Source organism: Conger conger, chromosome 12 (genome assembly GCF_963514075.1).
Source record: "Conger conger chromosome 12, fConCon1.1, whole genome shotgun sequence".
Lineage (NCBI taxonomy): Eukaryota > Metazoa > Chordata > Actinopteri > Anguilliformes > Congridae > Conger > Conger conger.
The window spans coordinates 47,073,144-47,094,505 of record NC_083771.1 but is presented as its reverse complement, the minus strand read 5'-3'; the positions used below and the strand labels follow the sequence as shown (position 1 = coordinate 47,094,505).

The 21,362-nt window shown below is 49.0% G+C and overlaps 61 non-coding genes across 61 annotated transcripts; 22 read left to right on the top strand and 39 right to left on the bottom strand.

Moving 5' to 3' along the window:
* Positions 1-183: 183 nt before the first annotated feature.
* Positions 184-256, bottom strand: trnaa-agc (transfer RNA alanine (anticodon AGC)). The gene has a single exon. It is a non-coding gene; the product is annotated as a tRNA-Ala (tRNA).
* A 133-nt stretch (positions 257-389) lies between these two features.
* Positions 390-462, bottom strand: trnaa-agc (transfer RNA alanine (anticodon AGC)). The gene has a single exon. It is a non-coding gene; the product is annotated as a tRNA-Ala (tRNA).
* A 134-nt stretch (positions 463-596) lies between these two features.
* trnai-aau (transfer RNA isoleucine (anticodon AAU)) lies at positions 597-670 on the top strand. Its single transcript has one exon. It is a non-coding gene; the product is annotated as a tRNA-Ile (tRNA).
* A 423-nt stretch (positions 671-1,093) lies between these two features.
* Positions 1,094-1,166, bottom strand: trnaa-agc (transfer RNA alanine (anticodon AGC)). The gene has a single exon. It is a non-coding gene; the product is annotated as a tRNA-Ala (tRNA).
* Positions 1,167-1,506: 340 nt separating this feature from the next.
* Positions 1,507-1,580, top strand: trnai-aau (transfer RNA isoleucine (anticodon AAU)). The gene has a single exon. It is a non-coding gene; the product is annotated as a tRNA-Ile (tRNA).
* A 629-nt stretch (positions 1,581-2,209) lies between these two features.
* On the bottom strand, positions 2,210-2,282 carry trnaa-agc (transfer RNA alanine (anticodon AGC)). Its single transcript has one exon. It is a non-coding gene; the product is annotated as a tRNA-Ala (tRNA).
* Positions 2,283-2,417: 135 nt separating this feature from the next.
* trnai-aau (transfer RNA isoleucine (anticodon AAU)) lies at positions 2,418-2,491 on the top strand. Its single transcript has one exon. It is a non-coding gene; the product is annotated as a tRNA-Ile (tRNA).
* A 423-nt stretch (positions 2,492-2,914) lies between these two features.
* On the bottom strand, positions 2,915-2,987 carry trnaa-agc (transfer RNA alanine (anticodon AGC)). Its single transcript has one exon. It is a non-coding gene; the product is annotated as a tRNA-Ala (tRNA).
* Positions 2,988-3,120: 133 nt separating this feature from the next.
* trnaa-agc (transfer RNA alanine (anticodon AGC)) lies at positions 3,121-3,193 on the bottom strand. The gene has a single exon. It is a non-coding gene; the product is annotated as a tRNA-Ala (tRNA).
* Positions 3,194-3,327: 134 nt separating this feature from the next.
* Positions 3,328-3,401, top strand: trnai-aau (transfer RNA isoleucine (anticodon AAU)). Its single transcript has one exon. It is a non-coding gene; the product is annotated as a tRNA-Ile (tRNA).
* A 423-nt stretch (positions 3,402-3,824) lies between these two features.
* trnaa-agc (transfer RNA alanine (anticodon AGC)) lies at positions 3,825-3,897 on the bottom strand. The gene has a single exon. It is a non-coding gene; the product is annotated as a tRNA-Ala (tRNA).
* Positions 3,898-4,030: 133 nt separating this feature from the next.
* On the bottom strand, positions 4,031-4,103 carry trnaa-agc (transfer RNA alanine (anticodon AGC)). The gene has a single exon. It is a non-coding gene; the product is annotated as a tRNA-Ala (tRNA).
* A 132-nt stretch (positions 4,104-4,235) lies between these two features.
* On the bottom strand, positions 4,236-4,308 carry trnaa-agc (transfer RNA alanine (anticodon AGC)). Its single transcript has one exon. It is a non-coding gene; the product is annotated as a tRNA-Ala (tRNA).
* Positions 4,309-4,442: 134 nt separating this feature from the next.
* On the top strand, positions 4,443-4,516 carry trnai-aau (transfer RNA isoleucine (anticodon AAU)). The gene has a single exon. It is a non-coding gene; the product is annotated as a tRNA-Ile (tRNA).
* Positions 4,517-4,939: 423 nt separating this feature from the next.
* On the bottom strand, positions 4,940-5,012 carry trnaa-agc (transfer RNA alanine (anticodon AGC)). Its single transcript has one exon. It is a non-coding gene; the product is annotated as a tRNA-Ala (tRNA).
* A 133-nt stretch (positions 5,013-5,145) lies between these two features.
* trnaa-agc (transfer RNA alanine (anticodon AGC)) lies at positions 5,146-5,218 on the bottom strand. Its single transcript has one exon. It is a non-coding gene; the product is annotated as a tRNA-Ala (tRNA).
* Positions 5,219-5,352: 134 nt separating this feature from the next.
* trnai-aau (transfer RNA isoleucine (anticodon AAU)) lies at positions 5,353-5,426 on the top strand. Its single transcript has one exon. It is a non-coding gene; the product is annotated as a tRNA-Ile (tRNA).
* Positions 5,427-5,849: 423 nt separating this feature from the next.
* On the bottom strand, positions 5,850-5,922 carry trnaa-agc (transfer RNA alanine (anticodon AGC)). Its single transcript has one exon. It is a non-coding gene; the product is annotated as a tRNA-Ala (tRNA).
* Positions 5,923-6,055: 133 nt separating this feature from the next.
* Positions 6,056-6,128, bottom strand: trnaa-agc (transfer RNA alanine (anticodon AGC)). Its single transcript has one exon. It is a non-coding gene; the product is annotated as a tRNA-Ala (tRNA).
* A 132-nt stretch (positions 6,129-6,260) lies between these two features.
* Positions 6,261-6,333, bottom strand: trnaa-agc (transfer RNA alanine (anticodon AGC)). Its single transcript has one exon. It is a non-coding gene; the product is annotated as a tRNA-Ala (tRNA).
* Positions 6,334-6,467: 134 nt separating this feature from the next.
* Positions 6,468-6,541, top strand: trnai-aau (transfer RNA isoleucine (anticodon AAU)). Its single transcript has one exon. It is a non-coding gene; the product is annotated as a tRNA-Ile (tRNA).
* A 423-nt stretch (positions 6,542-6,964) lies between these two features.
* On the bottom strand, positions 6,965-7,037 carry trnaa-agc (transfer RNA alanine (anticodon AGC)). The gene has a single exon. It is a non-coding gene; the product is annotated as a tRNA-Ala (tRNA).
* Positions 7,038-7,168: 131 nt separating this feature from the next.
* trnaa-agc (transfer RNA alanine (anticodon AGC)) lies at positions 7,169-7,241 on the bottom strand. Its single transcript has one exon. It is a non-coding gene; the product is annotated as a tRNA-Ala (tRNA).
* A 134-nt stretch (positions 7,242-7,375) lies between these two features.
* Positions 7,376-7,449, top strand: trnai-aau (transfer RNA isoleucine (anticodon AAU)). Its single transcript has one exon. It is a non-coding gene; the product is annotated as a tRNA-Ile (tRNA).
* Positions 7,450-7,872: 423 nt separating this feature from the next.
* On the bottom strand, positions 7,873-7,945 carry trnaa-agc (transfer RNA alanine (anticodon AGC)). The gene has a single exon. It is a non-coding gene; the product is annotated as a tRNA-Ala (tRNA).
* Positions 7,946-8,283: 338 nt separating this feature from the next.
* Positions 8,284-8,356, bottom strand: trnaa-agc (transfer RNA alanine (anticodon AGC)). The gene has a single exon. It is a non-coding gene; the product is annotated as a tRNA-Ala (tRNA).
* A 134-nt stretch (positions 8,357-8,490) lies between these two features.
* Positions 8,491-8,564, top strand: trnai-aau (transfer RNA isoleucine (anticodon AAU)). Its single transcript has one exon. It is a non-coding gene; the product is annotated as a tRNA-Ile (tRNA).
* Positions 8,565-8,987: 423 nt separating this feature from the next.
* On the bottom strand, positions 8,988-9,060 carry trnaa-agc (transfer RNA alanine (anticodon AGC)). The gene has a single exon. It is a non-coding gene; the product is annotated as a tRNA-Ala (tRNA).
* A 133-nt stretch (positions 9,061-9,193) lies between these two features.
* On the bottom strand, positions 9,194-9,266 carry trnaa-agc (transfer RNA alanine (anticodon AGC)). The gene has a single exon. It is a non-coding gene; the product is annotated as a tRNA-Ala (tRNA).
* A 135-nt stretch (positions 9,267-9,401) lies between these two features.
* trnai-aau (transfer RNA isoleucine (anticodon AAU)) lies at positions 9,402-9,475 on the top strand. Its single transcript has one exon. It is a non-coding gene; the product is annotated as a tRNA-Ile (tRNA).
* Positions 9,476-9,898: 423 nt separating this feature from the next.
* trnaa-agc (transfer RNA alanine (anticodon AGC)) lies at positions 9,899-9,971 on the bottom strand. Its single transcript has one exon. It is a non-coding gene; the product is annotated as a tRNA-Ala (tRNA).
* Positions 9,972-10,104: 133 nt separating this feature from the next.
* trnaa-agc (transfer RNA alanine (anticodon AGC)) lies at positions 10,105-10,177 on the bottom strand. Its single transcript has one exon. It is a non-coding gene; the product is annotated as a tRNA-Ala (tRNA).
* A 134-nt stretch (positions 10,178-10,311) lies between these two features.
* On the top strand, positions 10,312-10,385 carry trnai-aau (transfer RNA isoleucine (anticodon AAU)). Its single transcript has one exon. It is a non-coding gene; the product is annotated as a tRNA-Ile (tRNA).
* A 423-nt stretch (positions 10,386-10,808) lies between these two features.
* trnaa-agc (transfer RNA alanine (anticodon AGC)) lies at positions 10,809-10,881 on the bottom strand. Its single transcript has one exon. It is a non-coding gene; the product is annotated as a tRNA-Ala (tRNA).
* Positions 10,882-11,014: 133 nt separating this feature from the next.
* On the bottom strand, positions 11,015-11,087 carry trnaa-agc (transfer RNA alanine (anticodon AGC)). Its single transcript has one exon. It is a non-coding gene; the product is annotated as a tRNA-Ala (tRNA).
* Positions 11,088-11,222: 135 nt separating this feature from the next.
* Positions 11,223-11,296, top strand: trnai-aau (transfer RNA isoleucine (anticodon AAU)). Its single transcript has one exon. It is a non-coding gene; the product is annotated as a tRNA-Ile (tRNA).
* A 629-nt stretch (positions 11,297-11,925) lies between these two features.
* Positions 11,926-11,998, bottom strand: trnaa-agc (transfer RNA alanine (anticodon AGC)). Its single transcript has one exon. It is a non-coding gene; the product is annotated as a tRNA-Ala (tRNA).
* A 134-nt stretch (positions 11,999-12,132) lies between these two features.
* Positions 12,133-12,206, top strand: trnai-aau (transfer RNA isoleucine (anticodon AAU)). The gene has a single exon. It is a non-coding gene; the product is annotated as a tRNA-Ile (tRNA).
* A 423-nt stretch (positions 12,207-12,629) lies between these two features.
* trnaa-agc (transfer RNA alanine (anticodon AGC)) lies at positions 12,630-12,702 on the bottom strand. Its single transcript has one exon. It is a non-coding gene; the product is annotated as a tRNA-Ala (tRNA).
* Positions 12,703-12,835: 133 nt separating this feature from the next.
* On the bottom strand, positions 12,836-12,908 carry trnaa-agc (transfer RNA alanine (anticodon AGC)). The gene has a single exon. It is a non-coding gene; the product is annotated as a tRNA-Ala (tRNA).
* Positions 12,909-13,042: 134 nt separating this feature from the next.
* Positions 13,043-13,116, top strand: trnai-aau (transfer RNA isoleucine (anticodon AAU)). Its single transcript has one exon. It is a non-coding gene; the product is annotated as a tRNA-Ile (tRNA).
* Positions 13,117-13,539: 423 nt separating this feature from the next.
* trnaa-agc (transfer RNA alanine (anticodon AGC)) lies at positions 13,540-13,612 on the bottom strand. The gene has a single exon. It is a non-coding gene; the product is annotated as a tRNA-Ala (tRNA).
* A 133-nt stretch (positions 13,613-13,745) lies between these two features.
* On the bottom strand, positions 13,746-13,818 carry trnaa-agc (transfer RNA alanine (anticodon AGC)). The gene has a single exon. It is a non-coding gene; the product is annotated as a tRNA-Ala (tRNA).
* A 134-nt stretch (positions 13,819-13,952) lies between these two features.
* trnai-aau (transfer RNA isoleucine (anticodon AAU)) lies at positions 13,953-14,026 on the top strand. Its single transcript has one exon. It is a non-coding gene; the product is annotated as a tRNA-Ile (tRNA).
* A 629-nt stretch (positions 14,027-14,655) lies between these two features.
* trnaa-agc (transfer RNA alanine (anticodon AGC)) lies at positions 14,656-14,728 on the bottom strand. The gene has a single exon. It is a non-coding gene; the product is annotated as a tRNA-Ala (tRNA).
* A 134-nt stretch (positions 14,729-14,862) lies between these two features.
* Positions 14,863-14,936, top strand: trnai-aau (transfer RNA isoleucine (anticodon AAU)). The gene has a single exon. It is a non-coding gene; the product is annotated as a tRNA-Ile (tRNA).
* Positions 14,937-15,772: 836 nt separating this feature from the next.
* On the top strand, positions 15,773-15,846 carry trnai-aau (transfer RNA isoleucine (anticodon AAU)). Its single transcript has one exon. It is a non-coding gene; the product is annotated as a tRNA-Ile (tRNA).
* A 629-nt stretch (positions 15,847-16,475) lies between these two features.
* trnaa-agc (transfer RNA alanine (anticodon AGC)) lies at positions 16,476-16,548 on the bottom strand. The gene has a single exon. It is a non-coding gene; the product is annotated as a tRNA-Ala (tRNA).
* Positions 16,549-16,682: 134 nt separating this feature from the next.
* trnai-aau (transfer RNA isoleucine (anticodon AAU)) lies at positions 16,683-16,756 on the top strand. Its single transcript has one exon. It is a non-coding gene; the product is annotated as a tRNA-Ile (tRNA).
* A 423-nt stretch (positions 16,757-17,179) lies between these two features.
* trnaa-agc (transfer RNA alanine (anticodon AGC)) lies at positions 17,180-17,252 on the bottom strand. Its single transcript has one exon. It is a non-coding gene; the product is annotated as a tRNA-Ala (tRNA).
* Positions 17,253-17,385: 133 nt separating this feature from the next.
* Positions 17,386-17,458, bottom strand: trnaa-agc (transfer RNA alanine (anticodon AGC)). The gene has a single exon. It is a non-coding gene; the product is annotated as a tRNA-Ala (tRNA).
* Positions 17,459-17,593: 135 nt separating this feature from the next.
* On the top strand, positions 17,594-17,667 carry trnai-aau (transfer RNA isoleucine (anticodon AAU)). Its single transcript has one exon. It is a non-coding gene; the product is annotated as a tRNA-Ile (tRNA).
* A 629-nt stretch (positions 17,668-18,296) lies between these two features.
* Positions 18,297-18,369, bottom strand: trnaa-agc (transfer RNA alanine (anticodon AGC)). Its single transcript has one exon. It is a non-coding gene; the product is annotated as a tRNA-Ala (tRNA).
* Positions 18,370-18,503: 134 nt separating this feature from the next.
* trnai-aau (transfer RNA isoleucine (anticodon AAU)) lies at positions 18,504-18,577 on the top strand. Its single transcript has one exon. It is a non-coding gene; the product is annotated as a tRNA-Ile (tRNA).
* A 629-nt stretch (positions 18,578-19,206) lies between these two features.
* Positions 19,207-19,279, bottom strand: trnaa-agc (transfer RNA alanine (anticodon AGC)). The gene has a single exon. It is a non-coding gene; the product is annotated as a tRNA-Ala (tRNA).
* A 134-nt stretch (positions 19,280-19,413) lies between these two features.
* On the top strand, positions 19,414-19,487 carry trnai-aau (transfer RNA isoleucine (anticodon AAU)). Its single transcript has one exon. It is a non-coding gene; the product is annotated as a tRNA-Ile (tRNA).
* Positions 19,488-20,116: 629 nt separating this feature from the next.
* On the bottom strand, positions 20,117-20,189 carry trnaa-agc (transfer RNA alanine (anticodon AGC)). The gene has a single exon. It is a non-coding gene; the product is annotated as a tRNA-Ala (tRNA).
* A 135-nt stretch (positions 20,190-20,324) lies between these two features.
* trnai-aau (transfer RNA isoleucine (anticodon AAU)) lies at positions 20,325-20,398 on the top strand. Its single transcript has one exon. It is a non-coding gene; the product is annotated as a tRNA-Ile (tRNA).
* A 423-nt stretch (positions 20,399-20,821) lies between these two features.
* Positions 20,822-20,894, bottom strand: trnaa-agc (transfer RNA alanine (anticodon AGC)). The gene has a single exon. It is a non-coding gene; the product is annotated as a tRNA-Ala (tRNA).
* A 133-nt stretch (positions 20,895-21,027) lies between these two features.
* trnaa-agc (transfer RNA alanine (anticodon AGC)) lies at positions 21,028-21,100 on the bottom strand. Its single transcript has one exon. It is a non-coding gene; the product is annotated as a tRNA-Ala (tRNA).
* A 132-nt stretch (positions 21,101-21,232) lies between these two features.
* On the bottom strand, positions 21,233-21,305 carry trnaa-agc (transfer RNA alanine (anticodon AGC)). The gene has a single exon. It is a non-coding gene; the product is annotated as a tRNA-Ala (tRNA).
* Between the last annotated feature and the right edge of the window lie 57 nt (positions 21,306-21,362).

The window sequence follows — 21,362 nt, the reverse complement described above, 5'->3', positions numbered from 1 at the left end:
AAGTCGACCTGCCCCTTGCTGCACCACCTACCCTAGAGTAAAAAGCCATCAGGCAAATCTCCAGGTGACCGAGCCTCGGCTAGGGAAAAAGGTATCAAGGCTCTTCCAGTCCATTTGGACATTGGAAAATGTCCTCATCTCATCTGAGCACAGCACAAGACTTCAAAAAACGTAAGAAGCCATTGGAGAATGCGGGCATCGATCCCGCTACCTCTCGCATGCTAAGCGAGCACTCTACCATTTGAGCTAATTCCCCACCGACAGGGGAAAACACAGCTATGTGGGAATCACACCAGGATGAAAAATACCCTGGTGTTCAATCTGTATGCAGTGTGTCTTCATCTCACCTGAGAACAGCACGAGACTTCAACAAACTAAATAGACTGCACTGGAGAATGCGGGCATCGATCCCGCTACCTCTCGCATGCTAAGCGAGCGCTCTACCATTTGAGCTAATTCCCCACCCACAGAAAAAACGCAGCTATTTGGGAATCACACCAGGATGAGAAAGCCCCCTCCAGAATGACTCTATTCATGGTGTAAGAGTCAAGGCGCTCCTTTTCCTAGAGGCACGTGCAACACTACACTAATGTGGGGGCCGGTTAGCTCAGTTGTTTAGAGTGTGGTGCTAATAACGCCAAGGTCGCAGGTTTGATCCCCGTACAGGCCAATGCTACAACGCCATTTTTTGGCAGGACTAAAAGGAAAAACAGACACTCGTACCATCAGAGAATCAAACTCAATTCTGAACATGACAGGAAGGGAATCAAAGCTCTCCTGAGCACAGATGGAATCACACTACTCACAGAGATGGACAAAATCCCTGAAAGGTGTGCCGAACGCTTCAGTGCAGTCCTAGATCAGACCTCCAGTATGAATGAGGAGGCAATTGTGAGGCTGCCTCAATTTGAAGTCGACCTGCCCCTTGCTGCACCACCTACCCTAGAGTAAAAAGCCATCAGGCAAATCTCCAGGTGACCGAGCCTCGGCTAGGGAAAAAGGTATCAAGGCTCTTCCAGTCCATTTGGACATTGGAAAATGTCCTCATCTCATCTGAGCACAGCACAAGACTTCAAAAAACGTAAGAAGCCATTGGAGAATGCGGGCATCGATCCCGCTACCTCTCGCATGCTAAGCGAGCACTCTACCATTTGAGCTAATTCCCCACCTACAGGGGAGAACGCAGCTATGTGGGAATCAAACCAGGATGAAAAATACCCTGGTGTTCAATCTGTATGCAGTGTGTCTTCATCTCACCTGAGAACAGCACGAGACTTCAACAAACTAAATAGACTGCACTGGAGAATGCTGGCATCGATCCCGCTACCTCTCGCATGCTAAGCGAGCGCTCTACCATTTCAGCTAATTCCCCACCCACAGAAAAAACGCAGCTATTTGGGAATCACACCAGGATGAGAAAGCCCCCTCCAGAATGACTCTATTCATGGTGTAAGAGTCAAGGCGCTCCTTTTCCTAGAGGCACGTGCAAGACTAGACTAATGTGGGGGCCGGTTAGCTCAGTTGGTTAGAGCGTGGTGCTAATAACGCCAAGGTCGCGGGTTCGATCCCCATACTGGCCAATGCTACATTGCCATTTTTTGGCAGGACTAAAAGGAAAAACAGACACTCGTACCATCAGAGAATCAAACTCAATTCTGAACATGACAGGAAGGGAATCAAAGCTCTCCTGAGCACAGATGGAATCACACTACTCACAGAGATGGACAAAATCCCTGAAAGGTGTGCCGAACGCTTCAGTGCAGTCCTAGATCAGCCCTCCAGTATGAATGAGGAGGCAATTGTGAGGCTGCCTCAATTTGAAGTCGACCTGCCCCTTGCTGCACCACCTACCCTAGAGTAAAAAGCCATCAGGCAAATCTCCAGGTGACCGAGCCTCGGCTAGGGAAAAAGGTATCAAGGCTCTTCCAGTCCATTTGGACATTGGAAAATGTCCTCATCTCATCTGAGCACAGCACAAGACTTCAAAAAACGTAAGAAGCCATTGGAGAATGCGGGCATCGATCCCGCTACCTATCGCATGCTAAGCGAGCGCTTTACCATTTGAGCTACTTCCCCACCTACAGGGGAAAACGCAGCTATGTGGGAATCACACCAGGATGAAAAATACCCTGGTGTTCAATCTGTATGCAGTGTGTCTTCATATCACCTGAGAAGAGCACGAGACTTCAACAAACTAAATAGACTGCACTGGAGAATGCGGGCATCGATCCCGCTACCGCTCGCATGCTAAGCGAGCGCTCTACCATTTGAGCTAATTCCCCACCCACAGAAAAAAACCCAGCTATTTGGGAATCACACCAGGATGAGAAAGCCCCCTCCAGAATGACTCTATTCATGGCGTAAGAGTCAAGGCGCTCCTTTTCCTAGATGCACGTGCAAAACTTCACTAATGTGGGGGCCGGTTAGCTCAGTTGTTTAGAGCGTGGTGCTAATAACGCCAAGGTCGCGGGTTTGATCCCCGTACTGGCCAATGCTACAACGCCATTTTTTGGCAGGACTAAAAGGAAAAACAGACACTCGTACCATCAGAGAATCAAACTCAATTCTGAACATGACAGGAAGGGAATCAAAGCTCTACTGAGCACAGATGGAATCACACTACTCACAGAGATGGACAAAATCCCTGAAAGGTGTGCCGAACGCTTCAGTGCAGTCCTAGATCAGCCCTCCAGTATGAATGAGGAGGCAATTGTGAGGCTGCCTCAATTTGAAGTCGACCTGCCCCTTGCTGCACCACCTACCCTAGAGTAAAAAGCCATCAGGCAAATCTCCAGGTGACCGAGCCTCGGCTAGGGAAAAAGGTATCAAGGCTCTTCCAGTCCATTTGGACATTGGAAAATGTCCTCATCTCATCTGAGCACAGCACAAGACTTCAAAAAACGTAAGAAGCCATTGGAGAATGCGGGCATCGATCCCGCTACCTCTCGCATGCTAAGCGAGCACTCTACCATTTGAGCTAATTCCCCACCTACAGGGGAAAACGCAGCTATGTGGGAATCAAACCAGGATGAAAAATACCCTGGTGTTCAATCTGTATGCAGTGTGTCTTCATCTCACCTGAGAACAGCACGAGACTTCAACAAACTAAATAGACTGCACTGGAGAATGCGGGCATCGATCCCGCTACCTCTCGCATGCTAAGCGAGCGCTCTACCATTTGAGCTAATTCCCCACACACAGAAAAAACGCAGCTATTTGGGAATCACACCAGGATGAGAAAGCCCCCTCCAGAATGACTCTATTCATGGTGTAAGAGTCAAGGCGCTCCTTTTCCTAGAGGCACGTGCAAGACTAGACTAATGTGGGGGCCGGTTAGCTCAGTTGGTTAGAGCGTGGTGCTAATAACGCCAAGGTCGCGGGTTCGATCCCCGTACTGGCCAATGCTACATTGCCATTTTTTGGCAGGACTAAAAGGAAAAACAGACACTCGTACCATCAGAGAATCAAACTCAATTCTGAACATGACAGGAAGGGAATCAAAGCTCTCCTGAGCACAGATGGAATCACACTACTCACAGAGATGGACAAAATCCCTGAAAGGTGTGCCGAACGCTTCAGTGCAGTCCTAGATCAGCCCTCCAGTATGAATGAGGAGGCAATTTTGAGGCTGCCTCAATTTGAAGTCGACCTGCCCCTTGCTGCACCACCTACCCGAGAGTGAAAAGCCATCAGGCAAATCTCCAGGTGACCGAGCCTCGGCTAGGGAAAAAGGTATCAAGGCTCTTCCAGTCCATTTGGACATTGGAAAATGTCCTCATCTCATCTGAGCACAGCACAAGACTTCAAAAAACGTAAGAAGCCATTGGAGAATGCGGGCATCGATCCCGCTACCTCTCGCATGCTAAGCGAGCACTCTACCATTTGAGCTAATTCCCCACCGACAGGGGAAAACACAGCTATGTGGGAATCACACCAGGATGAAAAATACCCTGGTGTTCAATCTGTATGCAGTGTGTCTTCATCTCACCTGAGAACAGCACGAGACTTCAACAAACTAAATAGACTGCACTGGAGAATGCGGGCATCGATCCCGCTACCTCTCGCATGCTAAGCGAGCGCTCTACCATTTGAGCTAATTCCCCACCCACAGAAAAAATGCAGCTATGTGGGAATCAAACCAGGATGAAAAATACCCTGGTGTTCAATCTGTATGCAGTGTGTCTTCATCTCACCTGAGAACAGCACGAGACTTCAACAAACTAAATAGACTGCACTGGAGAATGCGGGCATCGATCCCGCTACCTCTCGCATGCTAAGCGAGCGCTCTACCATTTGAGCTAATTCCCCACACACAGAAAAAACGCAGCTATTTGGGAATCACACCAGGATGAGAAAGCCCCCTCCAGAATGACTCTATTCATGGTGTAAGAGTCAAGGCGCTCCTTTTCCTAGAGGCACGTGCAAGACTAGACTAATGTGGGGGCCGGTTAGCTCAGTTGGTTAGAGCGTGGTGCTAATAACGCCAAGGTCGCGGGTTCGATCCCCGTACTGGCCAATGCTACATTGCCATTTTTTGGCAGGACTAAAAGGAAAAACAGACACTCGTACCATCACAGAATCAAACTCAATTCTGAACATGACAGGAAGGGAATCAAAGCTCTCCTGAGCACAGATGGAATCACACTACTCACAGAGATGGACAAAATCCCTGAAAGGTGTGCCGAACGCTTCAGTGCAGTCCTAGATCAGCCCTCCAGTATGAATGAGGAGGCAATTGTGAGGCTGCCTCAATTTGAAGTCGACCTGCCCCTTGCTGCACCACCTACCCTAGAGTAAAAAGCCATCAGGCAAATCTCCAGGTGACCGAGCCTCGGCTAGGGAAAAAGGTATCAAGGCTCTTCCAGTCCATTTGGACATTGGAAAATGTCCTCATCTCATCTGAGCACAGCACAAGACTTCAAAAAACGTAAGAAGCCATTGGAGAATGCGGGCATCGATCCCGCTACCTCTCGCATGCTAAGCGAGCACTCTACCATTTGAGCTAATTCCCCACCGACAGGGGAAAACACAGCTATGTGGGAATCACACCAGGATGAAAAATACCCTGGTGTTCAATCTGTATGCAGTGTGTCTTCATCTCACCTGAGAACAGCACGAGACTTCAACAAACTAAATAGACTGCACTGGAGAATGCGGGCATCGATCCCGCTACCTCTCGCATGCTAAGCGAGCGCTCTACCATTTGAGCTAATTCCCCACCCACAGAAAAAACGCAGCTATTTGGGAATCACACCAGGATGAGAAAGCCCCCTCCAGAATGACTCTATTCATGGTGTAAGAGTCAAGGCGCTCCTTTTCCTAGAGGCACGTGCAGCACTACACTAATGTGGGGGCCGGTTAGCTCAGTTGTTTAGAGTGTGGTGCTAATAACGCCAAGGTCGCAGGTTTGATCCCCGTACAGGCCAATGCTACAACGCCATATTTTGGCAGGACTAAAAGGAAAAACAGACACTCGTACCATCAGAGAATCAAACTCAATTCTGAACATGACAGGAAGGGAATCAAAGCTCTCCTGAGCACAGATGGAATCACACTACTCACAGAGATGGACAAAATCCCTGAAAGGTGTGCCGAACGCTTCAGTGCAGTCCTAGATCAGACCTCCAGTATGAATGAGGAGGCAATTGTGAGGCTGCCTCAATTTGAAGTCGACCTGCCCCTTGCTGCACCACCTACCCGAGAGTGAAAAGCCATCAGGCAAATCTCCAGGTGACCGAGCCTCGGCTAGGGAAAAAGGTATCAAGGCTCTTCCAGTCCATTTGGACATTGGAAAATGTCCTCATCTCATCTGAGCACAGCACAAGACTTCAAAAAACGTAAGAAGCCATTGGAGAATGCGGGCATCGATCCCGCTACCTCTCGCATGCTAAGCGAGCACTCTACCATTTGAGCTAATTCCCCACCGACAGGGGAAAACACAGCTATGTGGGAATCACACCAGGATGAAAAATACCCTGGTGTTCAATCTGTATGCAGTGTGTCTTCATCTCACCTGAGAACAGCACGAGACTTCAACAAACTAAATAGACTGCACTGGAGAATGCGGGCATCGATCCCGCTACCTCTCGCATGCTAAGCGAGCGCTCTACCATTTGAGCTAATTCCCCACCCACAGAAAAAATGCAGCTATGTGGGAATCAAACCAGGATGAAAAATACCCTGGTGTTCAATCTGTATGCAGTGTGTCTTCATCTCACCTGAGAACAGCACGAGACTTCAACAAACTAAATAGACTGCACTGGAGAATGCGGGCATCGATCCCGCTACCTCTCGCATGCTAAGCGAGCGCTCTACCATTTGAGCTAATTCCCCACACACAGAAAAAACGCAGCTATTTGGGAATCACACCAGGATGAGAAAGCCCCCTCCAGAATGACTCTATTCATGGTGTAAGAGTCAAGGCGCTCCTTTTCCTAGAGGCACGTGCAAGACTAGACTAATGTGGGGGCCGGTTAGCTCAGTTGGTTAGAGCGTGGTGCTAATAACGCCAAGGTCGCGGGTTCGATCCCCGTACTGGCCAATGCTACATTGCCATTTTTTGGCAGGACTAAAAGGAAAAACAGACACTCGTACCATCAGAGAATCAAACTCAATTCTGAACATGACAGGAAGGGAATCAAAGCTCTCCTGAGCACAGATGGAATCACACTACTCACAGAGATGGACAAAATCCCTGAAAGGTGTGCCGAACGCTTCAGTGCAGTCCTAGATCAGCCCTCCAGTATGAATGAGGAGGCAATTGTGAGGCTGCCTCAATTTGAAGTCGACCTGCCCCTTGCTGCACCACCTACCCTAGAGTAAAAAGCCATCAGGCAAATCTCCAGGTGACCGAGCCTCGGCTAGGGAAAAAGGTATCAAGGCTCTTCCAGTCCATTTGGACATTGGAAAATGTCCTCATCTCATCTGAGCACAGCACAAGACTTCAAAAAACGTAAGAAGCCATTGGAGAATGCGGGCATCGATCCCGCTACCTCTCGCATGCTAAGCGAGCACTCTACCATTTGAGCTAATTCCCCACCGACAGGGGAAAACACAGCTATGTGGGAATCACACCAGGATGAAAAATACCCTGGTGTTCAATCTGTATGCAGTGTCTTCATCTCACCTGAGAACAGCACGAGACTTCAACAAACTAAATAGACTGCACTGGAGAATGCGGGCATCGATCCCGCTACCTCTCGCATGCTAAGCGAGCGCTCTACCATTTGAGCTAATTCCCCACCCACAGAAAAAACGCAGCTATTTGGGAATCACACCAGGATGAGAAAGCCCCCTCCAGAATGACTCTATTCATGGTGTAAGAGTCAAGGCGCTCCTTTTCCTAGAGGCACGTGCAACACTACACTAATGTGGGGGCCGGTTAGCTCAGTTGTTTAGAGTGTGGTGCTAATAACGCCAAGGTCGCAGGTTTGATCCCCGTACAGGCCAATGCTACAACGCCATTTTTTGGCAGGACTAAAAGGAAAAACAGACACTCGTACCATCAGAGAATCAAACTCAATTCTGAACATGACAGGAAGGGAATCAAAGCTCTCCTGAGCACAGATGGAATCACACTACTCACAGAGATGGACAAAATCCCTGAAAGGTGTGCCGAACGCTTCAGTGCAGTCCTAGATCAGACCTCCAGTATGAATGAGGAGGCAATTGTGAGGCTGCCTCAATTTGAAGTCGACCTGCCCCTTGCTGCACCACCTACCCTAGAGTGAAAAGCCATCAGGCAAATCTCCAGGTGACCGAGCCTCGGCTAGGGAAAAAGGTATCAAGGCTCTTCCAGTCCATTTGGACATTGGAAAATGTCCTCATCTCATCTGAGCACAGCACAAGACTTCAAAAAACGTAAGAAGCCATTGGAGAATGCGGGCATCGATCCCGCTACCTCTCGCATGCTAAGCGAGCACTCTACCATTTGAGCTAATTCCCCACCAACAGGGGAAAACACAGCTATGTGGGAATCACACCAGGATGAAAAATACCCTGGTGTTCAATCTGTATGCAGTGTGTCTTCATCTCACCTGAGAACAGCACGAGACTTCAACAAACTAAATAGACTGCACTGGAGAATGCGGGCATCGATCCTGCTACCTCTCGCATGCTAAGCGAGTGCTCTACCATTTGAGCTAATTCCCCACCCACAGAAAAAATGCAGCTATGTGGGAATCAAACCAGGATGAAAAATACCCTGGTGTTCAATCTGTATGCAGTGTGTCTTCATCTCACCTGAGAACAGCACGAGACTTCAACAAACTAAATAGACTGCACTGGAGAATGCGGGCATCGATCCCGCTACCTCTCGCATGCTAAGCGAGCGCTCTACCATTTGAGCTAATTCCCCACCCACAGAAAAAACGCAGCTATTTGGGAATCACACCAGGATGAGAAAGCCCCCTCCAGAATGACTCTATTCATGGTGTAAGAGTCAAGGCGCTCCTTTTCCTAGAGGCACGTGCAAGACTAGACTAATGTGGGGGCCGGTTAGCTCAGTTGGTTAGAGCGTGGTGCTAATAACGCCAAGGTCGCGGGTTCGATCCCCGTACTGGCCAATGCTACATTGCCATTTTTTGGCAGGACTAAAAGGAAAAACAGACACTCGTACCATCAGAGAATCAAACTCAATTCTGAACATGACAGGAAGGGAATCAAAGCTCTCCTGAGCACAGATGGAATCACACTACTCACAGAGATGGACAAAATCCCTGAAAGGTGTGCCGAACGCTTCAGTGCAGTCCTAGATCAGCCCTCCAGTATGAATGAGGAGGCAATTGTGAGGCTGCCTCAATTTGAAGTCGACCTGCCCCTTGCTGCACCACCTACCCTAGAGTAAAAAGCCATCAGGCAAATCTCCAGGTGACCGAGCCTCGGCTAGGGAAAAAGGTATCAAGGCTCTTCCAGTCCATTTGGACATTGGAAAATGTCCTCATCTCATCTGAGCACAGCACAAGACTTCAAAAAACGTAAGAAGCCATTGGAGAATGCGGGCATCGATCCCGCTACCTCTCGCATGCTAAGCGAGCACTCTACCATTTGAGCTAATTCCCCACGTACAGGGGAAAACGCAGCTATGTGGGAATCACACCAGGATGAAAAATACCCTGGTGTTCAATCTGTATGCAGTGTGTCTTCATCTCACCTGAGAACAGCACGAGACTTCAACAAACTAAATAGACTGCACTGGAGAATGCGGGCATCGATCCCGCTACCTCTCGCATGCTAAGCGAGCGCTCTACCATTTGAGCTAATTCCCCACCCACAGAAAAAAACCCAGCTATTTGGGAATCACACCAGGATGAGAAAGCCCCCTCCAGAATGACTCTATTCATGGTGTAAGAGTCAAGGCGCTCCTTTTCCTAGAGGCACGTGCAAAACTCGACTAATGTGGGTGCCGGTTAGCTCAGTTGGTTAGAGCGTGGTGCTAATAACGCCAAGGTCGCGGGTTCGATCCCCGTACTGGCCAATGCTATATTGCCATTTTTTGGCAGGACTAAAAGGAAAAACAGACACTCGTACCATCAGAGAATCAAACTCAATTCTGAACATGACAGGAAGGGAATCAAAGCTCTCCTGAGCACAGATGGAATCACACTACTCACAGAGATGGACAAAATCCCTGAAAGGTGTGCCGAACGCTTCAGTGCAGTCCTAGATCAGCCCTCCAGTATGAATGAGGAGGCAATTGTGAGGCTGCCTCAATTTGAAGTCGACCTGCCCCTTGCTGCACCACCTACCCTAGAGTAAAAAGCCATCAGGCAAATCTCCAGGTGACCGAGCCTCGGCTAGGGAAAAAGGTATCAAGGCTCTTCCAGTCCATTTGGACATTGGAAAATGTCCTCATCTCATCTGAGCACAGCACAAGACTTCAAAAAACGTAAGAAGCCATTGGAGAATGCGGGCATCGATCCCGCTACCTCTCGCATGCTAAGCGAGCACTCTACCATTTGAGCTAATTCCCCACCTACAGGGGAAAACGCAGCTATGTGGGAATCACACCAGGATGAAAAATACCCTGGTGTTCAATCTGTATGCGGTGTGTCTTCATCTCACCTGAGAACAGCACGAGACTTCAACAAACTAAATAGACTGCACTGGAGAATGCGGGCATCGATCCCGCTACCTCTCGCATGCTAAGCGAGCGCTCTACCATTTGAGCTAATTCCCCACCCACAGAAAAAACGCAGCTATTTGGGAATCACACCAGGATGAGAAAGCCCCCTCCAGAATGACTCTATTCATGGTGTAAGAGTCAAGGCGCTCCTTTTCCTAGAGGCACGTGCAAAACTCGACTAATGTGGGGGCCGGTTAGCTCAGTTGGTTAGAGCGTGGTGCTAATAACGCCAAGGTCGCGGGTTCGATCCCCGTACTGGCCAATGCTACCTTGCCATTTTTTGGCAGGACTAAAAGGAAAAACAGACACTCGTACCATCAGAGAATCAAACTCAATTCTGAACATGACAGGAAGGGAATCAAAGCTCTCCTGAGCACAGATGGAATCACACTACTCACAGAGATGGACAAAATCCCTGAAAGGTGTGCCGAACGCTTCAGTGCAGTCCTAGATCAGCCCTCCAGTATGAATGAGGAGGCAATTGTGAGGCTGCCTCAATTTGAAGTCGACCTGCCCCTTGCTGCACCACCTACCCTAGAGTAAAAAGCCATCAGGCAAATCTCCAGGTGACCGAGCCTCGGCTAGGGAAAAAGGTATCAAGGCTCTTCCAGTCCATTTGGACATTGGAAAATGTCCTCATCTCATCTGAGCACAGCACAAGACTTCAAAAAACTTAAGAAGCCATTGGAGAATGCGGGCATCGATCCCGCTACCTCTCGCATGCTAAGCGAGCACTCTACCATTTGAGCTAATTCCCCACGTACAGGGGAAAACGCAGCTATGTGGGAATCACACCAGGATGAAAAATACCCTGGTGTTCAATCTGTATGCAGTGTGTCTTCATCTCACCTGAGAACAGCACGAGATTTCAACAAACTAAATAGACTGCACTGGAGAATGCGGGCATCGATCCCGCTACCTCTCGCATGCTAAGCGAGCGCTCTACCATTTGAGCTAATTCCCCACCCACAGAAAAAAACCCAGCTATTTGGGAATCACACCAGGATGAGAAAGCCCCCTCCAGAATGACTCTATTCATGGTGTAAGAGTCAAGGCGCTCCTTTTCCTAGAGGCACGTGCAAAACTCGACTAATGTGGGGGCCGGTTAGCTCAGTTGGTTAGAGCGTGGTGCTAATAACGCCAAGGTCGCGGGTTCGATCCCCGTACTGGCCAATGCTATATTGCCATTTTTTGGCAGGACTAAAAGGAAAAACAGACACTCGTACCATCAGAGAATCAAACTCAATTCTGAACATGACAGGAAGGGAATCAAAGCTCTCCTGAGCACAGATGGAATCACACTACTCACAGAGATGGACAAAATCCCTGAAAGGTGTGCCGAACGCTTCAGTGCAGTCCTAGATCAGCCCTCCAGTATGAATGAGGAGGCAATTGTGTGGCTGCCTCAATTTGAAGTCGACCTGCCCCTTGCTGCACCACCTACCCTAGAGTAAAAAGCCATCAGGCAAATCTCCAGGTGACCGAGCCTCGGCTAGGGAAAAAGGTATCAAGGCTCTTCCAGTCCATTTGGACATTGGAAAATGTCCTCATCTCATCTGAGCACAGCACAAGACTTCAAAAAACGTAAGAAGCCATTGGAAAATGCGGGCATTGATCCCGCTACCTCTCGCATGCTAAGCGAGCACTCTACCATTTGAGCTAATTCCCCACCTACAGGGGAAAACGCAGCTATGTGGGAATCACACCAGGATGAAAAATACTCTGGTGTTCAATCTGTATGCAGTGTGTCTTCATCTCACCTGAGAACAGCACGAGACTTCAACAAACTAAATAGACTGCACTGGAGAATGCGGGCATCGATCCCGCTACCTCTCGCATGCTAAGCGAGCGCTCTACCATTTGAGCTAATTCCCCACCCACAGAAAAAACGCAGCTATTTGGGAATCACACCAGGATGAGAAAGCCCCCTCCAGAATGACTCTATTCATGGTGTAAGAGTCAAGGCGCTCCTTTTCCTAGAGGCACGTGCAAAACTCGACTAATGTGGGGGCCGGTTAGCTCAGTTGGTTAGAGCGTGGTGCTAATAACGCCAAGGTCGCAGGTTCGATCCCCGTACTGGCCAATGCTACATTGCCATTTTTTGGCAGGACTAAAAGGAAAAACAGACACTCGTACCATCAGAGAATCAAACTCAATTCTGAACATGACAGGAAGGGAATCAAAGCTCTCCTGAGCACAGATGGAATCACACTACTCACAGAGATGGACAAAATCCCTGAAAGGTGTGCCGAACGCTTCAGTGCAGTCCTAGATCAGCCCTCCAGTATGAATGAGGAGGCAATTGTGAGGCTGCCTCAATTTGAAGTCGACCTGCCCCTTGCTGCACCACCTACCCTAGAGTAAAAAGCCATCAGGCAAATCTCCAGGTGACCGAGCCTCGGCTAGGGAAAAAGGTATCAAGGCTCTTCCAGTCCATTTGGACATTGGAAAATGTCCTCATCTCATCTGAGCACAGCACAAGACTTCAAAAAACGTAAGAAGCCATTGGAGAATGCGGGCATCGATCCCGCTACCTCTCGCATGCTAAGCGAGCACTCTACCATTTGAGCTAATTCCCCACGTACAGGGGAAAACGCAGCTATGTGGGAATCACACCAGGATGAAAAATACCCTGGTGTTCAATCTGTATGCAGTGTGTCTTCATCTCACCTGAGAACAGCACGAGACTTCAACAAACTAAATAGACTGCACTGGAGAATGCGGGCATCGATCCCGCTACCTCTCGCATGCTAAGCGAGCGCTCTACCATTTGAGCTAATTCCCCACCTACAGAAAAAACGCAGCTATTTGGGAATCACACCAGGATGAGAAAGCCCCCTCCAGAATGACTCTATTCATGGTGTAAGAGTCAAGGCGCTCCTTTTCCTAGAGGCACGTGCAAAACTCGACTAATGTGGGGGCCGGTTAGCTCAGTTGGTTAGAGCGTGGTGCTAATAACGCCAAGGTCGCGGGTTCGATCCCCGTACTGGCCAATGCTACATTGCCATTTTTTGGCAGGACTAAAAGGAAAAACAGACACTCGTACCATCAGAGAATCAAACTCAATTCTGAACATGACAGGAAGGGAATCAAAGCTCTCCTGAGCACAGATGGAATCACACTACTCACAGAGATGGACAAAATCCCTGAAAGGTGTGCCGAACGCTTCAGTGCAGTCCTAGATCAGCCCTCCAGTATGAATGAGGAGGCAATTGTGTGGCTGCCTCAATTTGAAGTCGACCTGCCCCTTGCTGCACCACCTACCCTAGAGTAAAAAGCCATCAGGCAAATCTCCAGGTGACCGAGCCTCGGCTAGGGAAAAAGGTATCAAGGCTCTTCCAGTCCATTTGGACATTGGAAAATGTCCTCATCTCATCTGAGCACAGCACAAGACTTCAAAAAACGTAAGAAGCCATTGGAGAATGCGGGCATCGATCCCGCTACCTCTCGCATGCTAAGCGAGCACTCTACCATTTGAGCTAATTCCCCACCTACAGGGGAAAACGCAGCTATGTGGGAAACACACCAGGATGAAAAATACTCTGGTGTTCAATCTGTATGCAGTGTGTCTTCATCTCACCTGAGAACAGCACGAGACTTCAACAAACTAAATAGACTGCACTGGAGAATGCGGGCATCGATCCCACTACCTCTCGCATGCTAAGCGAGCGCTCTACCATTTGAGCTAATTCCCCACCCACAGAAAAAACGCAGCTATTTGGGAATCACACCAGGATGAGAAAGCCCCCTCCAGAATGACTCTATTCATGGTGTAAGAGTCAAGGCGCTCCTTTTCCTAGAGGCACGTGCAAAACTCGACTAATGTGGGGGCCGGTTAGCTCAGTTGGTTAGAGCGTGGTGCTAATAACGCCAAGGTCGAGGGTTCGATCCCCGTACTGGCCAATGCTACATTGCCATTTTTTGGCAGGACTAAAAGGAAAAACAGACACTCGTACCATCAGAGAATCAAACTCAATTCTGAACATGACAGGAAGGGAATCAAAGCTCTCCTGAGCACAGATGGAATCACACTACTCACAGAGATGGACAAAATCCCTGAAAGGTGTGCCGAACGCTTCAGTGCAGTCCTAGATCAGCCCTCCAGTATGAATGAGGAGGCAATTGTGAGGCTGCCTCAATTTGAAGTCGACCTGCCCCTTGCTGCACCACCTACCCTAGAGTAAAAAGCCATCAGGCAAATCTCCAGGTGACCGAGCCTCGGCTAGGGAAAAAGGTATCAAGGCTCTTCCAGTCCATTTGGACATTGGAAAATGTCCTCATCTCATCTGAGCACAGCACAAGACTTCAAAAAACGTAAGAAGCCATTGGAGAATGCGGGCATCGATCCCGCTACCTCTCGCATGCTAAGCGAGCGCTGTACCATTTGAGCTAATTCCCCACGTACAGGGGAAAACGCAGCTATGTGGGAATCACACCAGGATGAAAAATACCCTGGTGTTCAATCTGTATGCAGTGTGTCTTCATCTCACCTGAGAACAGCACGAGACTTCAACAAACTAAATAGACTGCACTGGAGAATGCGGGCATCGATCCCGCTACCTCTCGCATGCTAAGCGAGCGCTCTACCATTTGAGCTAATTCCCCACCTACAGAAAAAACGCAGCTATTTGGGAATCACACCAGGATGAGAAAGCCCCCTCCAGAATGACTCTATTCATGGTGTAAGAGTCAAGGCGCTCCTTTTCCTAGAGGCACGTGCAAAACTCGACTAATGTGGGGGCCGGTTAGCTCAGTTGGTTAGAGCGTGGTGCTAATAACGCCAAGGTCGCGGGTTCGATCCCCGTACTGGCCAATGCTATATTGCCATTTTTTGGCAGGACTAAAAGGAAAAACAGACACTCGTACCATCAGAGAATCAAACTCAATTCTGAACATGACAGGAAGGGAATCAAAGCTCTCCTGAGCACAGATGGAATCACACTACTCACAGAGATGGACAAAATCCCTGAAAGGTGTGCCGAACTCTGCAGTGCAGTCCTAGATCAGCCCTCCAGTATGAATGAGGAGGCAATTGTGTGGCTGCCTCAATTTGAAGTCGACCTGCCCCTTGCTGCACCACCTACCCTAGAGTAAAAAGCCATCAGGCAAATCTCCAGGTGACCGAGCCTCGGCTAGGGAAAAAGGTATCAAGGCTCTTCCAGTCCATTTGGACATTGGAAAATGTCCTCATCTCATCTGAGCACAGCACAAGACTTCAAAAAACGTAAGAAGCCATTGGAAAATGCGGGCATCGATCCCGCTACCTCTCGCATGCTAAGCGAGCACTCTACCATTTGAGCTAATTCCCCACCTACAGGGGAAAACGCAGCTATGTGGGAATCACACCAGGATGAAAAATACTCTGGTGTTCAATCTGTATGCAGTGTGTCTTCATCTCACCTGAGAACAGCACGAGACTTCAACAAACTAAATAGACTGCACTGGAGAATGCGGGCATCGATCCCGCTACCTCTCACATGCTAAGCGAGCGCTCTACCATTTGAGCTAATTCCCCACCCACAGAAAAAACGCAGCTATTTGGGAATCACACCAGGATGAGAAAGCCCCCTCCAGAATGACTCTATTCATGGTGTAAGAGTCAAGGCGCTCTTTTTCCTAGAGGCACGTGCAAAACTCGACTAATGTGGGGGCCGGTTAGCTCAGTTGGTTAGAGCGTGGTGCTAATAACGCCAAGGTCGCGGGTTCGATCCCCGTACTGGCCAATGCTACATTGCCATTTTTTGGCAGGACTAAAAGGAAAAACAGACACTCGTACCATCAGAGAATCAAACTCAATTCTGAACATGACAGGAAGGGAATCAAAGCTCTCCTGAGCACAGATGGAATCACACTACTCACAGAGATGGACAAAATCCCTGAAAGGTGTGCCGAACGCTTCAGTGCAGTCCTAGATCAGCCCTCCAGTATGAATGAGGAGGCAATTGTGAGGCTGCCTCAATTTGAAGTCGACCTGCCCCTTGCTGCACCACCTACCCTAGAGTAAAAAGCCATCAGGCAAATCTCCAGGTGACCGAGCCTCGGCTAGGGAAAAAGGTATCAAGGCTCTTCCAGTCCATTTGGACATTGGAAAATGTCCTCATCTCATCTGAGCACAGCACAAGACTTCAAAAAACGTAAGAAGCCATTGGAGAATGCGGGCATCGATCCCGCTACCTCTCGCATGCTAAGCGAGCGCTGTACCATTTGAGCTAATTCCCCACGTACAGGGGAAAACGCAGCTATGTGGGAATCACACCAGGATGAAAAATACCCTGGTGTTCAATCTGTATGCAGTGTGTCTTCATCTCACCTGAGAACAGCACGAGACTTCAACAAACTAAATAGACTGCACTGGAGAATGCGGGCATCGATCCCGCTACCTCTCGCATGCTAAGCGAGCGCTCTACCATTTGAGCTAATTCCCCACCTACAGAAAAAACGCAGCTATTTGGGAATCACACCAGGATGAGAAAGCCCCCTCCAGAATGACTCTATTCATGGTGTAAGAGTCAAGGCGCTCCTTTTCCTAGAGGCACGTGCAAAACTACACTAATGTGGGGGCCGGTTAGCTCAGTTGGTTAGAGCGTGGTGCTAATAACGCCAAGGTCGCGGGTTCGATCCCCGTACTGGCCAATGCTACATTGCCATTTTTTGGCAGGACTAAAAGGAAAAACAGACACTCGTACCATCAGAGAATCAAACTCAATTCTGAACATGACAGGAAGGGAATCAAAGCTCTCCTGAGCACAGATGGAATCACACTACTCACAGAGATGGACAAAATCCCTGAAAGGTGTGCCGAACGCTTCAGTGCAGTCCTAGATCAGCCCTCCAGTATGAATGAGGAGGCAATTGTGAGGCTGCCTCAATTTGAAGTCGACCTGCCCCTTGCTGCACCACCTACCCTAGAGTAAAAAGCCATCAGGCAAATCTCCAGGTGACCGAGCCTCGGCTAGGGAAAAAGGTATCAAGGCTCTTCCAGTCCATTTGGACATTGGAAAATGTCCTCATCTCATCTGAGCACAGCACAAGACTTCAAAAAACGTAAGAAGCCATTGGAGAATGCGGGCATCGATCCCGCTACCTCTCGCATGCTAAGCGAGCACTCTACCATTTGAGCTAATTCCCCACGTACAGGGGAAAACGCAGCTATGTGGGAATCACACCAGGATGAAAAATACCCTGGTGTTCAATCTGTATGCAGTGTGTCTTCATCTCACCTGAGAACAGCACGAGACTTCAACAAACTAAATAGACTGCACTGGAGAATGCGGGCATCGATCCCGCTACCTCTCGCATGCTAAGCGAGCGCTCTACCATTTGAGCTAATTCCCCACCCACAGAAAAAAACCCAGCTATTTGGGAATCACACCAGGATGAGAAAGCCCCCTCCAGAATGACTCTATTCATGGTGTAAGAGTCAAGGCGCTCCTTTTCCTAGAGGCACGTGCAAAACTCGACTAATGTGGGGGCCGGTTAGCTCAGTTGGTTAGAGCGTGGTGCTAATAACGCCAAGGTCGCGGGTTCGATCCCCGTACTGGCCAATGCTATATTGCCATTTTTTGGCAGGACTAAAAGGAAAAACAGACACTCGTACCATCAGAGAATCAAACTCAATTCTGAACATGACAGGAAGGGAATCAAAGCTCTCCTGAGCACAGATGGAATCACACTACTCACAGAGATGGACAAAATCCCTGAAAGGTGTGCCGAACTCTTCAGTGCAGTCCTAGATCAGCCCTCCAGTATGAATGAGGAGGCAATTGTGTGGCTGCCTCAATTTGAAGTCGACCTGCCCCTTGCTGCACCACCTACCCTAGAGTAAAAAGCCATCAGGCAAATCTCCAGGTGACCGAGCCTCGGCTAGGGAAAAAGGTATCAAGGCTCTTCCAGTCCATTTGGACATTGGAAAATGTCCTCATCTCATCTGAGCACAGCACAAGACTTCAAAAAACGTAAGAAGCCATTGGAAAATGCGGGCATCGATCCCGCTACCTCTCGCATGCTAAGCGAGCACTCTACCATTTGAGCTAATTCCCCACCTACAGGGGAAAACGCAGCTATGTGGGAATCACACCAGGATGAAAAATACTCTGGTGTTCAATCTGTATGCAGTGTGTCTTCATCTCACCTGAGAACAGCACGAGACTTCAACAAACTAAATAGACTGCACTGGAGAATGCGGGCATCGATCCCGCTACCTCTCGCATGCTAAGCGAGCGCTCTACCATTTGAGCTAATTCCCCACCCACAGAAAAAACGCAGCTATTTGGGAATCACACCAGGATGAGAAAGCCCCCTCCAGAATGACTCTATTCATGGTGTAAGAGTCAAGGCGCTCCTTTTCCTAGAGGCACGTGCAAAACTCGACTAATGTGGGGGCCGGTTAGCTCAGTTGGTTAGAGCGTGGTGCTAATAACGCCAAGGTCGCGGGTTCGATCCCCGTACTGGCCAATGCTACATTGCCATTTTTTGGCAGGACTAAAAGAAAAAACAGACACTCGTACCATCAGAGAATCAAACTCAATTCTGAACATGACAGGAAGGGAATCAAAGCTCTCCTGAGCACAGATGGAATCACACTACTCACAGAGATGGACAAAATCCCTGAAAGGTGTGCCGAACGCTTCAGTGCAGTCCTAGATCAGCCCTCCAGTATGAATGAGGAGGCAATTGTGAGGCTGCCTCAATTTGAAGTCGACCTGCCCCTTGCTGCACCACCTACCCTAGAGTAAAAAGCCATCAGGCAAATCTCCAGGTGACCGAGCCTCGGCTAGGGAAAAAGGTATCAAGGCTCTTCCAGTCCATTTGGACATTGGAAAATGTCCTCATCTCATCTGAGCACAGCACAAGACTTCAAAAAACGTAAGAAGCCATTGGAGAATGCGGGCATCGATCCCGCTACCTCTCGCATGCTAAGCGAGCGCTGTACCATTTGAGCTAATTCCCCACGTACAGGGGAAAACGCAGCTATGTGGGAATCACACCAGGATGAAAAATACCCTGGTGTTCAATCTGTATGCAGTGTGTCTTCATCTCACCTGAGAACAGCACGAGACTTCAACAAACTAAATAGACTGCACTGGAGAATGCGGGCATCGATCCCGCTACCTCTCGCATGCTAAGCGAGCGCTCTACCATTTGAGCTAATTCCCCACCTACAGAAAAAACGCAGCTATTTGGGAATCACACCAGGATGAGAAAGCCCCCTCCAGAATGACTCTATTCATGGTGTAAGAGTCAAGGCGCTCCTTTTCCTAGAGGCACGTGCAAAACTCGACTAATGTGGGGGCCGGTTAGCTCAGTTGGTTAGAGCGTGGTGCTAATAACGCCAAGGTCGCGGGTTCGATCCCCGTACTGGCCAATGCTACATTGCCATTTTTTGGCAGGACTAAAAGGAAAAACAGACACTCGTACCATCAGAGAATCAAACTCAATTCTGAACATGACAGGAAGGGAATCAAAGCTCTCCTGAGCACAGACGGAATCACACTACTCACAGAGATGGACAAAATCCCTGAAAGGTGTGCCGAACGCTTCAGTGCAGTCCTAGATCAGCCCTCCAGTATGAATGAGGAGGCAATTGTGAGGCTGCCTCAATTTGAAGTCGACCTGCCCCTTGCTGCACCACCTACCCTAGAGTAAAAAGCCATCAGGCAAATCTCCAGGTGACCGAGCCTCGGCTAGGGAAAAAGGTATCAAGGCTCTTCCAGTCCATTTGGACATTGGAAAATGTGCTCATCTCATCTGAGCACAGCACAAGACTTCAAAAAACGTAAGAAGCCATTGGAGAATGCGGGCATCGATCCCGCTACCTCTCGCATGCTAAGCGAGCGCTTTATCATTTGAGCTACTTCTCCACCTACAGGGGATAACGCAGCTATGTGGGAATCACACCAGGATGAAAAATACCCTGGTGTTCAATCTGTATGCAGTGTGTCTTCATATCACCTGAGAACAGCACGAGACTTCAACAAACTAAATAGACTGCACTGGAGAATGCGGGCATCGATCCCGCTACCTCTCGCATGCTAAGCGAGCGCTCTACCATTTGAGCTAATTCCCCACCCACAGAAAAAAACGCAGCTATTTGGGAATCACACCAGGATGAGAAAGCCCCCTCCAGAATGACTCTATTCATGGTGTAAGAGTCAAGGCGCTCCTTTTCCTAGAGGCACGTGCAAAACTCGACTAATGTGGGGGCCGGTTAGCTCAGTTGGTTAGAGCGTGGTGCTAATAACGCCAAGGTCGCGGGTTCGATTCCCGTACTGGCCAATGCTACATTGCCATTTTTTGGCAGGACTAAAAGGAAAAACAGACACTCGTACCATCAGAGAATCAAACTCAATTCTGAACATGACAGGAAGGGAATCAAAGCTCTCCTGAGCACAGATGGAATCACACTACTCACAGAGATGGACAAAATCCCTGAAAGGTGTGCCGAACGCTTCAGTGCAGTCCTAGATCAGCCCTCCAGTATGAATGAGGAGGCAATTGTGAGGCTGCCTCAATTTGAAGTCGACCTGCCCCTTGCTGCACCACCTACCCTAGAGTAAAAAGCCATCAGGCAAATCTCCAGGTGACCGAGCCTCGGCTAGGGAAAAAGGTATCAAGGCTCTTCCAGTCCATTTGGACATTGGAAAATGTCCTCATCTCATCTGAGCACAGCACAAGACTTCAAAAAACGTAAGAAGCCATTGGAGAATGCGGGCATCGATCCCGCTACCTCTCGCATGCTAAGCGAGCACTCTACCATTTGAGCTAATTCCCCACCTACAGGGGAAAACGCAGCTATGTGGGAATCACACCAGGATGAAAAATACCCTGGTGTTCAATCTGTATGCAGTGTGTCTTCATCTCACCTGAGAACAGCACGAGACTTCAACAAACTAAATAGACTGCACTGGAGAATGCGGGCATCGATCCCGCTACCTCTCGCATGCTAAGCGAGCGCTCTACCATTTGAGCTAATTCCCCACCCACAGAAAAAATGCAGCTATGTGGGAATCAAACCAGGATGAAAAATACCCTGGTGTTCAATCTGTATGCAGTGTGTCTTCATCTCACCTGAGAACAGCACGAGACTTCAACAAACTAAATAGACTGCACTGGAGAATGCGGGCATCGATCCCGCTACCTCTCGCATGCTAAGCGAGCGCTCTACCATTTGAGCTAATTCCCCACACACAGAAAAAACGCAGCTATTTGGGAATCACACCAGGATGAGAAAGCCCCCTCC